The 17712-nt window shown below is 37.3% G+C and overlaps 1 protein-coding gene across 1 annotated transcript in view; it reads left to right on the top strand.

The window, feature by feature from the left end:
- Positions 1–17712, top strand: part of LMNTD1 (lamin tail domain containing 1) — a 113907-nt gene that overhangs the window by 85292 nt on the left and 10903 nt on the right. The window lies entirely within an intron of this gene.

The following is a 17712-nucleotide window of genomic DNA, read 5'->3' on the forward strand; positions in this document are numbered from 1 at the left end:
ACGTAATTAAGTGTGCTTGGTATGATTTGGTAGGTTATTTTTTGGGTCTGAGAATGCTCAAAATTTTTTTCATATTAAAGGTATTGCTTCTTTGCTTTATGCCATTTCTGCTTATGAAAGGTTTCATAGGAACATTTTCCTTTCAGATAGCAGGAGGAACCCGTATCAGCGATATTTCTGAAATAAGACTAGTAACCACAGATGTACCTCATTTTATTGTACTTTATTGTGCTTCACAGGTCCTGCAATTTTTACAAACTGAAGACAAGACCCGCCACCAGCAAAAAGATTACAACTTGCTTTATTGTGATACTTGCTTTCTTACAGTGGTCTGGAACCAAGCCCGCAGTATCTCTGAGGTGTGCATCTAATTGGATGTGGGGGTAAAGAAGAAGGAAATTAAGGATAATTCGTGGTTCCTAATTTGGGCTGCCACAGCACATGGGGTAATAGTTCCGTTCACTTCAACCAATATCTCTTGACAGGAAGTACAGAAACAAAGACAAAGACAAATGAGGAAGACACAGTCGGGGCTCTTGATGCACTCCACCTAGATGAAAGAGGCTCATAAACAGGGTATGTCAATAAAATATGGTACATGCAACATGAAAGTATGCACCAAATGCTACGCAAGTCCAGCAGACTCCCAGCCTGAGTCTTCACAGAAGCTTTTTAGGGGAGACATCTTTGAGCTGAGTTTTGAAGGAGAGTTTCAGTTAGCCAAAAATAGGTAGGAAGGAAACAACATATCAAAGACGAGAGAGGCAGGACAGCAGGATGTTTGTGTGTGAGTGGCTGTATGTATGCATGTGTGAGTGGGTGTATGAGCAAATGTTATAAGCAATTTGATGTTATTCAAACATTGAGAAGCCAGAATGGAGTTGGCAGGTTGTGAAAACCTTTGTCTGTCATGCTAAGGAGCTTAGCTCGTGTATGAGATGAAGAGCCACTGAAGGGGTTTTTAAGAAGGTTAGTAACAAGGTCACAATAAGGTGACTATGTTTTAGAAAGTTTGCCCTGGTAGTAATGTGGAAAAGATCGTTAAGCAGAACTAGATCGAAGGTCAAAAGACTAGAAATAGGGGTATTAGATTAGTCCAGGTGAGAGATGATGGCCTGCATTAGGGCGGTGAGAAAGAGATGAAGAGAAATAGAGCCAAAAATTGGCAAGGCCTGGTCACTAATTGGATATAGAGAACTCTATCAGTCCACGTGTGATCAGGAAAATAGAACCAACCCATGACACCATGAGTTTCATAGAAGAAATGTAACATGGGGCTTTATTTTAAAGGGTGTTAGGAAAATGAAAGGGCAAGTAAGAAATAGTTGGAAACCCCGAGATTAGGAAGAGCAGTGCTATCACCCCTAAGACTGGAGGGACCAAGGGGGCAGGTGGTATCACCAGAGTCCAGCAACTGTGGCTGTCTAGAGGGAGCTGGACCACAAAAGAGATTCAGTTACCTGAAGCAAACAGAAGGGTGACATGCCCTCCCCTGGTTCTGTTATACCATTGGCCAAGCCCGACCAGGAGCTGGTTGGCAAGGGAGCCGGGAAGTGTAGCTTGCTGTGTTTGGCCTTTTGTAGGAAGCGCATAGCAGAGGAATGCTAGAAAATCAATGGAGCATAAACAGGCAAATGAATGAGGCAAGAGGATAAAAGAGAAATAGACGAATTCCTCCCTGCTATCTTGCTTGGATTGACATTGGATGTTAGTGTCAGGACCTGAGATTAGGAAACCAGGAGGCTGGTGGGGTGAGGGACAGATGAGAACAAAACTAACCTGACTTTTAAAAACTCCCTCATTGTAGTATTGTTATGTACTCGTATACACAGGATTGGTAGGTAGAATTTATTTTGAAGGAACCATTTTAATAAATGTTCAGAACATTTGTAACTACACTTTGTAACTACAAGTGTCTATTAACATAGGCAAAGCTCAGTACTTTGAAATGCATGAAATTTCCCCCCAAGTACTTTAACCTTCTCCTAGGTGTCGTTTATAAGGTTGGTGTTCACTATCTATAGGAAAACAGAAGGAATGTATTGAATCCTTACTATGTGTCCCCCACTGTCTGGTTTACATAGATTTTGCAAACAACAGATTGCATACACCATCTCATTTAATCCTTACAATAATTTTATGAGGTTTTATCTTTTAATTTTTATGGGATTATTATCCTTTCTTTTTTACAGATGTGAAAACGAATACAGGTGTCCCCCACTTTTTAAAAGTTCACATTATGCCACTTCTCTTTTACAAAAGACTTACATTAGTACCTGTTTTCACTAACTGAAAGAAATCCGAAGAGGATTTTTGCTGTTACTAAAAAAGCCTAGAGACGAAAATAGAGCTCAGAGTGCACCCTGAGCAGTGAGAATGGCACTGCTTTTACTATATGTTAGTATTATTTGAGGTTTCATGTGGTATTAATATTTGGTATGATTTAATATGTTATCTTTTAGGCCTGGGAATGCTCAAAAAATTTCCCGTGTAAATTAATGGTAATTGGTTTTTCGCTTTTATGCCATTTCGGTTTACAAAAGATTTCATACGACTATTCTACTTTCGTTTGGATAGTGGGGGAAGCCTGTACGGAGGGAAGTTTAGTGTCTCTATTCCACTTCCAAGCTAAGCCTCTCAGCCATTGGCTGAGAGTGTAACCTGGGACTGGGACTTTTGGACTTTCTGACTCAAAGCCCAGGCCCTTCACCTCTGTACTATAAAACCATTCACAAACTCCGAAGTGTTTAAGTCCAAATAAATTAAACTGTGATAGTATAATTGCGTCCAGTTACTTATGGACTAGTGAACGTTTTAATGGGTTTTCTCACATGTTGTTCACTGTAGATTTTAACAATGATTGTGCTTTTGTTTCCCAGACTGCAAAATGAGAGCGTGTTAGGACTCTTGATGACAAGTGACAGAAATCTAAGTCCACATAGGTTAAATAAAAAGAAAGCATATTGGCTCGCTTAAAATAAAAACTCCAAGGGTTGGTTTGTCTTTGCCACTGCTGGATGTGGCTCAGATGTTGCTATCAGGATGGTTTCTCACTCTCCATCTCTTGGCTTCACCGCTGCCTTGGACACATTTTCTTGCAGGCTCTCTCCAGGTGGCAAGAAAGGTGGTCTTCCACCATCCCAGGCTTGCGTGGACTTGCTAGCTGCTGGTCCCAGAAGGAGAGGTGACCTCTGTTCTCTAAAAGCCATGCTAATCTCTAAGGCTGATAGCCACCCCAGACTACCCACTGTGTCCAGTGAAGGGGATCCTCTGAAGCTCAGGCCTGTGGTGGGGCAGGTAGAGCTGTCTGACTGACAGTGTTATCAGATTCCCATGGAATTGGGGAGGGGAGCTGTTGCCCAGAGCAAGGCCTATAGGGCAGCAAAAAGGGAACAGATTTTCATGACAGGGACCACACAAACCTCTCCTTTTGCCAGCTTATCCAAACAGAATCCTGGAAGTATTTCAAGATCACCATTTAATCATGCATTCTATACTTCATTTGGACTAAGAAGACATTTTATCACACTTTTTTTTTTTTTAGCAATTTTACTTGAAATTCTTAGCTTTTTTTTTAAGAGGCAGAGTTAATGCATCAGGATTCTGTCTAATTCCAAAAAAAATCCAGAATCTCTCTAGCAACACTACTTTTCTACTCGCCTCTGTCTCTCCGCTCCAAACTACCCCTGGGTCTGTATCCTTACATGTGATCATCAGGGTGGTCCAGGGTCTAAAATATTGTTCTGGCAATCAGTCATGTTTTGCAGGGTTTTGGCAATTGAAGACCCTCATTTTATTATTTATTTATTTATTTATTTATTTATTTATTTATTTATTTATAAACCAGCACAATGACCTAGATTATTCTTTAAAGCACTGAGATGTTAATACCTCACAGAAAGTAGACAGGGACCCAAGAGCCAATAGTTTGTTTTGTTTTGTGTTGTTTTCCAGTTGGCGTGCAGCCTAGCTTTAAAGAATAAGTGTTACTACTGGAGATTCAAATCTGTACACGTTAAGTATGTCCTATACAATTATTCATGAGACTTGCTATAACTTGCTGATACAGCTAGCTGGATGCTTATATGAATGAGTTATTCTATGTCTGAAAATATTTGTAACTGGTATAGTATGCTGGCCTCCTCATTAATGGTTTTCTCCATAATACATAATGGAGTGTTTCTTCCTAAAATGCAATATTGAAATATTAATTCAGCAACCCATAGACACCACAGGAGTTCTTTCACTCAACTCAGGTCCCATTTTCCTGGTGTTTTCACAGTGTGGAGATCCTCTCCGCTGATCTGGCTAACTATTTTAGAATCAAAAGATAGAACCGTTCACACTTAAGTAATTGTTGTTGCAAACCTTATGTTCCTATGTATTTAGTTCTGTGTTGTGACTGCCTGGGTGGTTAGGCCTTCTAGGTGTAACTTGTATATTTTAATTTTATAGCCAAGAATGGTAAGTTATATACTAAGACCATTCAGCTTTCTTGTGGCTAAATGAAACCCATTCCCTTCCTTACCATTTTTGTGCCCTATTTTCTAATTCTTTAATAAGCCTTTGTACTCTGTACTGTTCCTTTTCTAGTTTCTCTACATTCTTTTAAAAATATGAAACCTCAGACTGGCTATTTCTAATATGGGTTCGACCAACCCTACATATTTTGGGAGAATTACTTCATGGTTTTTGTGTGTCGTATTTCAGTGAGTCTACGGTAAGATCGTGCCAGCTCTTCTTAAATAACAGTTCTACATTGCTGACACATGCACGGTGTTGTACCTGAGCGCCTAGGTGGGACTATAAGACTTCTTTGTAATTATTTAAGTTAAAGCATCGTGAAAGTTGTTATGGTGGCTGTAAGTACCATTTAAGAAAAATATCTTTCAAAATAAATCATCGTCACAGTCTACATTTGAAGGCTACATTTTTTTTTCTTCTAAAAATTCAAAATCCTTTGCAATAGTTGCAGTAGTTGTCTAGCACCAACTACTTATACGAGGTCTGACAAGTTCGCGAACTTGTTGCAACACTGTTGCTAACCTTTTTTTGCTATCAGAGGGATTATTCATTAGGAATTTGTAGCAACTGGACAAACAGTTAACCAAGTTTACTATTTGGAAGTGCTGAAAAGACTGTGTGAAAATGTTATAACCACCTGAACTTTTCACCAACAATTCGTGGCTCTTGCAACACAACAACGTACCAGCTCACACAGCACTGTCTGTGAGGGAGTTTTTAGCCAGTAAACAAATAACTGTACCGGAACACCCTCCCTACTCATCTGATCTGGCCCCCAGTAACTTCTTTCTTTACCTGAAGACAAAGGAAATATTGAAAGGAAGACATTTCTATGATATTCAGGACATCAAGGGTAATACGACGACAGCTCTGATGGCCATTCCAGAAAAAGAGTTCCAAAATTGCTTGAAGGGTGGACTAGGCGCTGGCATCAGTGCATAGCTTCCCAAGAGGAGTACTTCAAAGGTGACCATAGTGATATTCAGCAATGAGGTAAGTAGCACTTTTTCTAGGATGAGTTCGCGAACTTAAATGTTTGACCTCGTATGATTTCAAGGTAAAATTTTACACATATCCTGTGTGTAATTTTAGACCCCCAAACAAAACTTTTCACAAAGGGCTTCTCTTTTAATCCAGTACTCTCAAATACTTTACCAATTAATTCTTGAGGGCCCCCTTTTGGCGAGGTTTTGACTTCTCATAGGCTGTGCTTAAGACTTCTCATGACTAAATAAATAAAATCAGTAGATTTTCATAAAATTAGCATATCTTAGAAAAGTTTCTATTCAAAATATTATTTTTCACGTGACTCACTCACTTATTTCCCTCCTTCCTACTTCTGCTTAATCATGCCCATGTCACTTTTTAAATGGTGTTATCAAAAGGAAAATATCATAGATGTACACATCCTGATCAATACTTTATTTCAGGCAATGTTCAATTTGCATGTAATATTTGGCATTCTCTTTGGCATTCAATTAGATTACAAATAGATGTAGAATGTCCATCTAAACTTTCATTGTAAGTCCATTCCTTTTAACTGGGCTCAGGAGTCATTTAGGTCATTATATTGGTTGACACTACGATGCTATCATCCATTTAAGTTTTGTCTATACATGACTATAATTCCTTTCGTTTCTGTAGTGGTCAGTTTTCATTTGCAGAGAATAAAATCTATTCAAGCTAGTTTAAGCAGGAAAGGGTGGATTTATTATGGGGTATTACATGGCTTAAAAACCAATGAAATTGCTGAAGAAACAGACTTGAGGTTGAGCTTTAAGGGCATCTCACAAAGCCACACCACAGACTTGGACCACCAAGGAAGCTATTGCCTCTTCTCCAGCCAGGAAGCTGCAGGCTCCAGAACATGCTACCACTGCCACGATCACGGAGCTACTGCCATGGCTGCTGGCTTCAGAACCAATTCATATTTATTACAATCCAAACCAGCAAAACCACTGTCCCACCACCAGCCTTTGACAGCCATGAAACTAGTGACGCAGCTGTGGGGGTGCTGTACTTATGCTGTCACAGAAAAACCCAGTCCCTCCACCACTGTGCTTGCCAGCAGACAGCTGAAGTATGATTTGCTCTTACGGAAGTACATTTCATTGGCTGAGCCTAAATAAATTCTGGGACCCAGCGGCAAGGAATCTGGGAGACTTTCCAGCCCCTGCAGAATAGGCAGGCACATTAAAAGGATGGTAGAAAGAATGTTGAGCACCAACCTACGAAAGCTATCACAACCACAATCAAATGGCATCTTAAATTCATCAAAATGGAAACACAGTATGCCTGCAAGCCTTGCCTGATACATGGAAATACTTTTTAAAAAATAAAATGACCATCACTTTCAAGGATAAATTATAATTCAATTTTGTTATTGATGAGGCGAGAAGCCTTTCCTTCTAACTCAGTATAAATACACCTCCAGAAAGATTTTGATATAAAAGTAAATATTACAGTGATCAGAACTCTCTGTGATAACTATCAGTTGAAGCAGTTCTATCCTCATGTAATAACATATGAGCTTCTGCTACATTGCATTACACTGAACTAGGTACAGTAGAGATTGAATAGGGACAATGTGATGGTATGTGTCTATTCATTTGTATTCATTTGTATGAATAGACACATATCATCACACTGCCCCTTCCCCAAAACAACTCACAATTTAGTGGGAAATAGAAATAAACCTGAAAAAGATACGTTGTCGAATTGAAAAAAGATATATATTTAAATATTTCCTACTTTATTTATGAGATGTGTAACATTTCTCTCTATATATATAGATAGATAGATAGATAGATAGATAGATATAGCTATAGATATAGATGCACATATACATACCAAGAAATATTATAATGTGGTAGTGTGCTACCTCAGTAAACAGTAAAGAAGTGTCTATACCAAGGGAAGTTAGTCAAATGAATTCTTTTTTAAAATTGTGTATATATATATATATATATGTGTATATATATATATATATATATATATATAGAGAGAGAGAGAGAGAGAGAGAGAGAGAGAGAGAGAGAGAGAGAGAGAGAGAATAGCAAGAGAATGCCTAGAACTCAGTAGACCTTTAATAAACTATAGCTGTTAAGTAGTTATAATAATAAAAGCAATAGAAGACTTTTTAGGGGATATAGTTAATAATTAATACTCAAGTGACTGCTGAAGTTACCGCTAAAAGATTTGATCATTTGAATTATAGGATCTGATTTTAGCCTAAAGAATTAAAATTTCCATCCAGACTAATTTTAAAACTGTTCCCATCAAGTTTTCTACAATGAAGATAAAAAAAATTGGGGGAAATCATAAACTCTCCAATAACTATAGACTTAATTTTTATTTGATGCCATAAGGTATTTTCAGTATCATGTAGTTAATTCTAACAGCATACTCTGATCGAAATAGTTAAATCTAGTATTTCCAATATATTTATTTATATCAGATTTTGATATAAATTTGCTTACATTAAAATTCATCCCTTTCAATGTGCAGCACAATGAGTTTTGGCAAATGGACAAAGTCATATAACGACAACCACAAGGAAGACACAGAATATTTCCATGAGCCCACAAGGTTCCCCATCGTGACTCTGCCCTTAGTGCCTCTTTCCCATGGCTCCTGGGAAGCACCGATCTCTTTTTCGTCCCTACAGTTTTGCTGTTCCAGAATGAGATACAAATGGAATCATGCAATAGTTATCTTTTGTCTCTGGCTTCTTTCATTACCAATATTATATTTTATTTTCAATATTATGCTTTTATCATAAATTTTCTATTTCTAAAGTATATGATTCAGCCTGGGATATTTAATAAGCTTTTAACTACTTTGTAAATGTATAGGTAAGAGTTATAGTTAGCGTGCCTTCATTATCTTTGGCCTTTTACTTAAGAATTAAACCTTTCTCCCTCAGAAAGCTTTCACATTATGAGAAGTTAACAAAATCTAGCTACCAGGATTCTTTTGGTTGTTCTTGCTGAGCTAGAGGTAAAAAACTGAACGAAACAAATGGGCTTGCATATTTTAGAGCAACTGTTGCACATGTAAGGTAACCTATAGGAAAACAATTTCCTTGTAACCCTCTGAAAGAATTAAAATGCAAAATATCTGGTACACTTTATTGTGGTTACAGTAATGTCTATGAAAAGCAGGCTTTTTTTCACCCATTACAGTTTCAGTTTTGCACTGTGAATTTGTCTTGATAGTAACTGCAAACAACTATAGCTATTACCTCTTCCGTTCCGATAGCAAGTTCAAAGTCGATTGCATTTATTGTCTGAGCACAGGGTGAATGAAGCATACCTTTAAACTTCAAAAAGCCTCTTAGTTATATTTCTGATAGAGAAATATATCATTGGGGCATCTTAAAATTTGATTTCAGCTTTAGTTGTGTACATGGATATGCTGAGAAGCAGGAAGAAAACAACATTTGAACTAGAACCATTCTTTTGGTGACTTTTTTGTGTACACTGCTAGTCTTTTAACTGAATATTTTCAGGGTCATCAATGATTACTTTTAAAAAGTTTTATTAAGATATACTTTATATTTCATAAAATTTACCCATTTCTAGTGTGCAATTCAATGGTTTTTAGTATATTTACAGAACTGTGCAACCATCATCATAATCTAATTTTAGAACATTTTCATCAGCCCTAAAGAAACCTTGAACGCCTAGCGCTCCCATCTCTCACACGCCCAGGCAACCACTAATCTGCTTTCTGAATGACAACGTTTTGTAACTTGGTAGGACTTTTTTTAAAACCTATAGCTAAAAAGGGGCTGTTTTCATATTTACTCATGTTAAATTCTGTAATTTTAGACATTAATTTAGGACAATCCAGTCTTCCCTTTGTACGAATGCCTAAATCAGTTTGAATTTTTCTAAAAACTTCTTTTTTTTAAAAAAAAATAGATCTTTCCCTGTCTTCCTTCTTTGTAGTTTTTGAAGTTCTTTCTTTGAATCCTTTGAACATGTAGCTAAGGGACAGTTGGTGTTCAGGAAAGCAAATATTAGCATGAGTGGTTCCAAAACCCCTTCCTTTAGCAATTACCAAGGAGTTGACATAACTAAAAATATTTCAGTAACACAGAATTTTCTCAACAAGTTACTTAGTGAAAGTAAACAACAAAAATTCTAAAATATATGAACAGCAGGGCTTTTGTTAAAAGTGGTGGGTTTTTTGTTTTGTTTTTGTTTTTGTTTTTAAGCTTTAGGTCTGTTTAGCATTTAAAGGAAAACCTGTTGGGTGGGGTGGAAAGATATTGCCTAACTCCTACTTTGTATTCCTTTGCAAATGACCTCAGCTCTTCCCTGAATTTTCACTACTGGTAAAGAAAACAGTGTTTCTAGTTTTCTCTGCAACAAAGATCTCATTAGCTGAAGACAAATATTTAATTATTAGAAATAGAGTGCTTTAGAGATATCAACTTCACGGAAGAGCAGAGTCAACAGGAAGAAGGAAGCAGAAAACATATTCCATTTGTGGTAATGTGGTCTAATTTAACATCTTAAGGTTGACTTAGTATTTCAGAAGAAAAGGTTGCTATTATGTTTACTGAGCTATATTTGTTAAATTCATTTCTGTTTATATATTAGTTATTTATTGCTGTGTAACAAACAATCCTCCAATATTCAGCAACTTAACACAATAAACGTTTGTTATTTCTCACAGTATTAATCCATAGGCCAGGAATTAGGGAATGGCTTGGCTGGGCAGTTCAGGCCAGTCTTCTGCAGGTGACATCACGTAAAGCTTCACTGGGGCTAAATATGATGCACTCACATGGTTGGCAAGTTGATGATGACTATCGGCAGGAAACCCTATTTTCTTTTCACACATGCCTCTCCACAGAGCTACTTGACTATCCATGACATGAAATCTGACTTCTCCCAGAGTGAATACTATTAGGTTGATGCAAAAGCAATTGTGATTTTTGCAATTATTTTTAACCTTTTAAACCGCAATTACTTTTGCACCAACCTACAAGAGAACAAGGCATAGCTGAAGAGTCACCTCACGTCAGAATAAATAACCTCTTACTCTAGAGCAACCTAGATTCATTGTGGGAGAAGACTACACATGGTCGTAAACACTAAGGAGGTGAGACTCCCAGGGGGCCCTTTTGGAGGCTAGCTACCAAAGCTTATACTATAGAGCCTTGCAGATAAACTTTAAACATTGCCAAAATGCAAAGGCATTAATTTCCTTTCAAATATAAAAATCCATAGTTGTTTGTTTGTTTATTTAATCTCTCCAGTGAATAGTAGTGGCCTGGTGAAAATACGCACCTATTTTAGATTCCAAGGCAGTTAACCACCTATTCATTGAGATTATGCTCCGTGCCCAGAACTGTGCTAACAATAGACGTTAAGGGTTGTGGCAGAAGTGACAGTCATCTCAGAATTTTATCTGAAGGATATCTTTGTAACATCTTTTCAGAATGATGTCCTGTGCCAAAAGTTAGGCATGAAATTCAACCCCAATCATCAGGGCTATGCCTGAACCTCCAAGTATGGAGGTATCTCCAAGTATGCCTGTACCTCCAAGGGGGGAATTCTGGTTTTCTCTTGGTCCTGAAAGAAAGCAGAATGCCACCTACTAGAAACAGGGGCAGTATTTCTGTTTATATTAGCACCAGATATAGCAAGACATGTCTCATTTTCATGGAGAATGCTAGATTTCAGCCATGCTTTGTTTTGAGTATTGGGATGTATCCAGCATGTGCAGGTATATTGGAACCTTCCTATTTCTCTACATTTGCTCACAGGGAAAAAGTCTGGAAGGTATGCGCTGAACAGTTAAAAGAGGGCCTGTAAACAGTAACAGATCATCTGCTTTTCTTCTCAAAACAGCAATCCTCTCCATCGGATTAACTGCTCCTCTTCTTGCTCTTGTCAATTGTCCCAAATGGAAGCTGCCAGCATGTTTTCAATTCCCTCTCTCTCTCTCTGGCTATAGGAATTGGCCAATGTGCTATCCAAGAGCCCCTAGCCACACTGATTCGTTCAGAGCTTAACCTGTGACCCAAGCCAGACTAGTCAGGGTGCTTCCTGAGGGTTTTTCTAACTGGCTTCTTTTAAGAAGAGAAGGAAGGCCTCATTCCTCTCCAGTCACAAAGGATGCATGAGCTGCTGGTGGCCCATTTCATTCCCAGTGGGAAAGAATTAGTCTGAGAGAAGGAAGTTAATATGCACTGAAAATTGGAGATGAGACAGAGCTACGTGTTTTCCCAAAAATGAGACCTAGCCAGACAATAAGCTCTAATGCGTCTTTTGGAGCAAAAATTAATATAAGACCCAGCATTATATTATATATTATATTATATTATATTATATTATATTATATTATATTATATTATATTATACCCAGTCTTATAGTAAAATAAGACCGGGTCTTACATTAATTTTTGCTCCAAAAGACGCATTAGAGCTGACTGTCTGGCTAGGTCTTATTTTCAGGGAAATACGGTAATCATGAGTCTCAGTTTCCAGTTTCCTCCTCAGGGCCAGTTCACACACTTGCCCTTCCAAAGGCTTGATGACAGGAGCAAATAAATCTTCCTATTTGTTTAAAATGGATCAAAACTAGGTTTCTATCAATTATTAGCCATAAGCCCTGACTAGTACCTCTTGAGAAGGGTTTGGGGGTTCCACTCTCCACTTTATACATTAAGTATATTAATTAGATCGGGGGGGTTGCAAATGATAGAAACTCTATTGGAGTTAGCAGAAACAATGAGGGAGTTTACTGGAGCATGTTCACAAATGTAGAAAGTGCGTGGACGAAGCGGACCAGAGGACTATCTAGGATCAAGAATCTAATTGCCATCAAAACTACAATTTTTGTTTCTGATCTCAGCTTTATTCTTTAACTGTGGGCTTGCTTTTTTCACCCAGTGGGGACATGGTTGTTGCTGGTAGATTCTAGCTGCCGTCTTCATAGTATCTGAGAAGAAAGTTCTTCCTCCCTCAAATTGAATTAGCAAAACTCTCAGGAAAGGATTCTGATTGGCCTGGCTTGGGTCACATACCTATTCCTGCACCGTTTCTTGTGGCCAAGAATTAGGAACTATCATTTGTCCAGATTGGTCCACATGCCCTATCCTTGATCCTGTGGCCAGAGATATGGCGTCAGGTAAGAACATGTCCTTTCCTCTCTAAAAGCAATGACTAGAGTGAGGGGGAAAAAGAGATATTTTTCAAAAGGGGAGAAAAATTGGCTCTGATAAGGTCACTGGGAAAATTATTATAAGTATGGCAGTAGATGCCTAATTTTTGTGTTAAGCATATTCTTTATTGTTCATGTATTTTATAACAAATAGGTAACACTGAAAAGATTAATCTAAATTATATATTTATTTGGTTTTAGTTTTAAAGGCTTTCCTCCTAAAATAATATCAAATTTGTAAGAAACCTCAGAAATCTTCTTGTTTGACTACTACTAATACAAAACACTCTCTTATGGTGTCCTGGATCATGGGCTTGAATATCTTTATATCTTCAATGATGTAAAGAATGAGTAAAAATACATTTCTCTTAGAAACAAAGAGTTGGGATATAAGAGCACAGTTGACTAAGTTAGAAACTATTAATTGATCTGTAATTTTTTTATTACCTTGGAAAAATCAGTCTCTCTGATTTCCTTTTCTTACTAAAAAAAAAAAGGAAGTAACATAGTAATACCATTAATGTTTTAAATACAGAGGGTGCCAAAAAAAATGTATACACATTTTAAGAAAGGAAAAAACTGTATTAAAATTGTAATGATGTATACCGATAACAAAAGATGAATACAAGTTATATGTATACATTTTTCGGCACCCCCGGTATACCCCAGGGTGGGTGGCAGATGGAGAGCACTCCAGTCCTTTATAAATACAATGAATCTATAAAGTAGCAGTTTTAATCAGTTTCTTTGTACTGATGTGAAAATGACATCCATTCAGTTAAGGTATAAAATTAGCCTGACATGCTGAATGGTAATTTAAATTCGATTGATACATTATTTAGCATTTATTGAACACCAACTTGTTCCAGATCCGTTACAGGGTACAAAATGTGGTCTGGGTTCTCCAGGACTTTTGAGTTCTTTAGTGAGAATTACGTTTGCTGTTTGGGGACACTACAGTCTTTTGTCAGTGAAGTGCTTTCCCCTGAAGTAAAAACTTACTTACTTTAAAGGTGTATGTGGTATTCACACTTGTGAACACTTGAAAGGACGTAGATCGACTGTATCTGTCATAAGTGTTTAGAAGGATGTGACATTGCGTATAAAGCACTAAGAAGGTAAAAATCAATATAAAAGTAAAATTAAAGAGAGCAATTTATGCAATATTATGTTTGTCCTGCTTGAATATTCAGGCAAAATAATAATAATAATAAATGCCAATCTCTGTAGATAGATGAGAGAAGCTGTTTCATCCCTGAAATCCAGAGGGAATTTTGCACATCTAAGACAAGCTTCTTAGAAATGACCTGGGTCTAAGGTGAGATGGGCACTGGTTGGCAAGAGGTATGCCCACGTGTGCTCTTCTGGTGTGGTACAGTGGGAAAGAATATGAACCGATGTATATACTTCAATCCTATTCTTTTACCTCCTGGCTGCGTGACTTTTGACTTGTGTTACTTAACCTTCATAGACTTCAGTGTCCACATCTAAATTTAAATATACACACACATATATTTAAGTATATAAAAATAAATTCAAATATATAATATATTTCATAATAACAATAACTAACTTTCAGACTTGTATGGGTTACATGAAGTGGTTATGTGAAATATAATGCCTGGCCTTGTAGTAGGCACTCAAAACATATTAGTTCAATTGTATTTTTGTTATTCCGTCATGAGGTAGCCTACCCTCCCTGAGGATAATATGGCTTAAAGAGCAAATGGTAGGATTGTGAAGATAGTGAGACGGAAAGTTAATAGATGGCAGAGCATTCCTGGAGTAAATGTTTCAGGCCGTCATGATAGACCTTCCTTCTCATGTTTGGGAAAAGAGTTCAGACTCCCTCAGTCTGTTTGCCTTGCTCATTCTATTCTGCCTAACGGTCTTCTGAACACATCTAAGGTCCCTAGAAAAGCAGTGCTTGATCTGATTGGAGCCTGCCATCCGCTCCTCACTGCTCACCCCAAACCCTGAGGTCTCCATCTAGCTTTAGCACTATCTGTTAGCTGTGAGAAGGCAGAGGGTAGCTGTATTAGGAGAAACTTAGTGTGTTGTTGGTGTAATGCTGTAATTGCTGCAGGTTTGTGTTTAATGAATAACATTAAAAACAATAGGATGTGGAACTAGGTCGATAATATTAATTATGACTAATTAGCAGAATGATATATTTCCCAATGATTACTATTTGCGGGATATAAAAAAAAAAAAAAAACACATTTAGGGAGAGTTTGTGGGGTGCAGCTCCTTTAGGTCTAGCAGCAAGTTGACATGATCATTGCTTTCCAGAAACTGTTCACCAGCTTTGAAGAACCAGCCATAGCACCATGGGAACAAGGAATCTAATATTGCTAACTAAACTGGCAAGAGATTGCTCTGTTAAACAGAAGGGCATATTTTTCATTTAAATGAGAAATGCTGCTGACAAATGGAACATAACCTCCAGTTCATTTGCTCAGTGCATTCTCTCCCTTGGAGTAGCTACTTGCAAAAGTTAGCTTAGTGAGGGAAAGCAATGAAAGGAGAGGAAGCCAGTCTTAAGGGGATGTTTCATCCAGCTCAGCGGAGGCTGATGAACCACCCCTGCGCTCACAGAGAGCACCAAGTCTTTCCTAACTAAGGTGCTCATTGGACTCCCCCCCCCCTTGAAGGCTCACTTATAAATAGTTTTTCTTTATTCACTGTATATACACAGTTGTTTGCCTTTTTATCTTGCTTAATTATAATCACATTTATTCATGCTCTTCTCAGATTATACTCTAAGCACCTTGACTGGGGTTTGTTTTGTGAATTTTCCCCATGTCCTAGTTTGGATAGGATATTGAACCTAATCGTCTTTCTTGAAATACAGTCTGTGTAAATCAATTACATCAAATAATAAACTCAATGCCTCTTTGAAACATTTTTTCCTTATTTTAATTGAAACCTTAATTTTGAAATGTACCAAAAAGTCTCAAGAATAATACAAGAACTCCCACATACACTTTATACAGATTCACCAATTAAAAAAAAAAGCTACATATTTTATCACTCTATTATTTTTTGAACCATTTAAGTGTGGCATACATCATGGCCCATTATCCCTTTATACTTCAATGTGCTTTTCCTAAGACCAAGAATATTCTTTATATAATCACAGTACAGTTATCACATTGAGGAAATTCAATATTGCTAGATTGATTTAATCTATAGACCATGTTCAAATTTTGTCGGTTTATTCAATAATGAACATGATAGCATTTTTCTCTCCTCAGTACAGAATTCAGTCCAAGACCATGTGTTGTTTTTAATTTCCACTTCTCTTCATTCTCCTTTAATCAGAAACAGGTCCTCAGCCTTCCTTTGTCTTTCATGACATGGACATTTTTGTTTTACAGATGTTTGTTTTATGGACTATCCCTCTACTTGGGCTTGTTTGATATTTCCTCTTGATTAGATTCAGGTTACGCCCCATCACATAAGTGATGTTATGTCTTTCTCAAGGTATTCCTTCCATGATGGACACATGATGTCCATTTCCTCGTCACTGACAATTTAATTTTGATCATCTGGTCAAAGTGTGGGCTTCTTTCTCCTCTGTATAGTTACTGGTCCTCCCCGCCCCCAGTGATTACACACAATCTATGGGGTCATTTGTACCAAATGTCAGGACCATCATAGAATTTTTTAAAATTGCTTTCTAAATATATAACAATTCCTGCCATGTTTGTTGCAAAAAAATGTAACATATCCATGTATAACATTGATATATAATAGAGAGCCAGTAGGATCTAGTGATTGAGACTACAGACTCTAGAGTTGGATGACTTAGGTTTGAATCCCAATTCCACCACTTTCCTCCTGGAAAACTTCGGTAAGTTACCTTACCTCCTTGTGCTTCAACTTTATCGTCTATAAAATTTAGAAGATAAAAATACTGCCCTAGCTCATGATGTTGTTGCAGGATTAAATGAGTTGATAACATGTGTCTGGCACATGGTAAGCATGTGGTTAATATTGGCTTTTATATATAAGATATTTTTATATTTTATACATAACATATACTTTTTCAGGGTACTCATTTAAAAAATACAGGATAGTAAGTTAAAAATCCAAATAATGAGATAACATTGTTAGGTACAGCTGCTATTCTTCTACTGCCAGATCCAAAGCATAAACTTAGCCAGATATAGTTTTTTTAAATACCTAATGCAAGTGTTTTGACTTTCTCATTCATTTCTTGAACAAATTTCTTGAACAAACAAACTCCTACCATGTGCCAGGCACAGAGTAAGGCATGGAGTATACAGTGGTGAACCAGCCAGCTCTCGTGGAGATTATATCCTACTAGAGGATATAGATAAGCCACCAGTAGCATATAAATTAAGATGATTTTAAGTAGTGTGCTGAAGAAAACAAAACAAGCCAACGCAATGGAGAGAACCTGGGTGGTAATAGTAGATGATTTGGTCAGGGAAAGCCTTTTGGTGACACATATTTAATGTCTCTTTATTGCTTATCTAAAAGAAATTTTTATAGATTTATGATTTGGACTGAAACAATGTGGAATAAATCTTTCCTGGCACATTAAGCTCCATATAAATAAGAGAGTACCACAGTTCTCTGTTTCTCGGGAGTACAGAACAGGTATCACTTAAGCTGATCTTCCATAGTACTCTTCTTAATTGGAAATAGGTCTCTTTATCATCACCTCTTTTTAATTAAGCTGTTGGTGTTGTTGATTACATAGTTCTATGGAGAAGCTAGTTGCATAAATACTTCTTCCTTCCCTCAATATATTGTCCATCCTAGCTTTTATGGATGCAAGTTGTCCTTTCATATATGCTTCATAATGTCCGAAAGTAAAAAGTTAAAACTTACATCATAGCACACATCATTATTCCTTAATTTCTTCACAGTCTCCCATTTGCCCCCTCCAGAGCTACACTGGACTCAGAGATTGTAACATCTCCAGATTATTTTTTGTGCCTTGGGCGATCTTACTCAGGGTTTCTCATGTGACCG

The sequence above is a fragment of the Rhinolophus sinicus genome, linkage group LG02, assembly GCF_036562045.2.
Source record: "Rhinolophus sinicus isolate RSC01 linkage group LG02, ASM3656204v1, whole genome shotgun sequence".
Classification (NCBI taxonomy): Eukaryota; Metazoa; Chordata; class Mammalia; order Chiroptera; family Rhinolophidae; genus Rhinolophus; species Rhinolophus sinicus.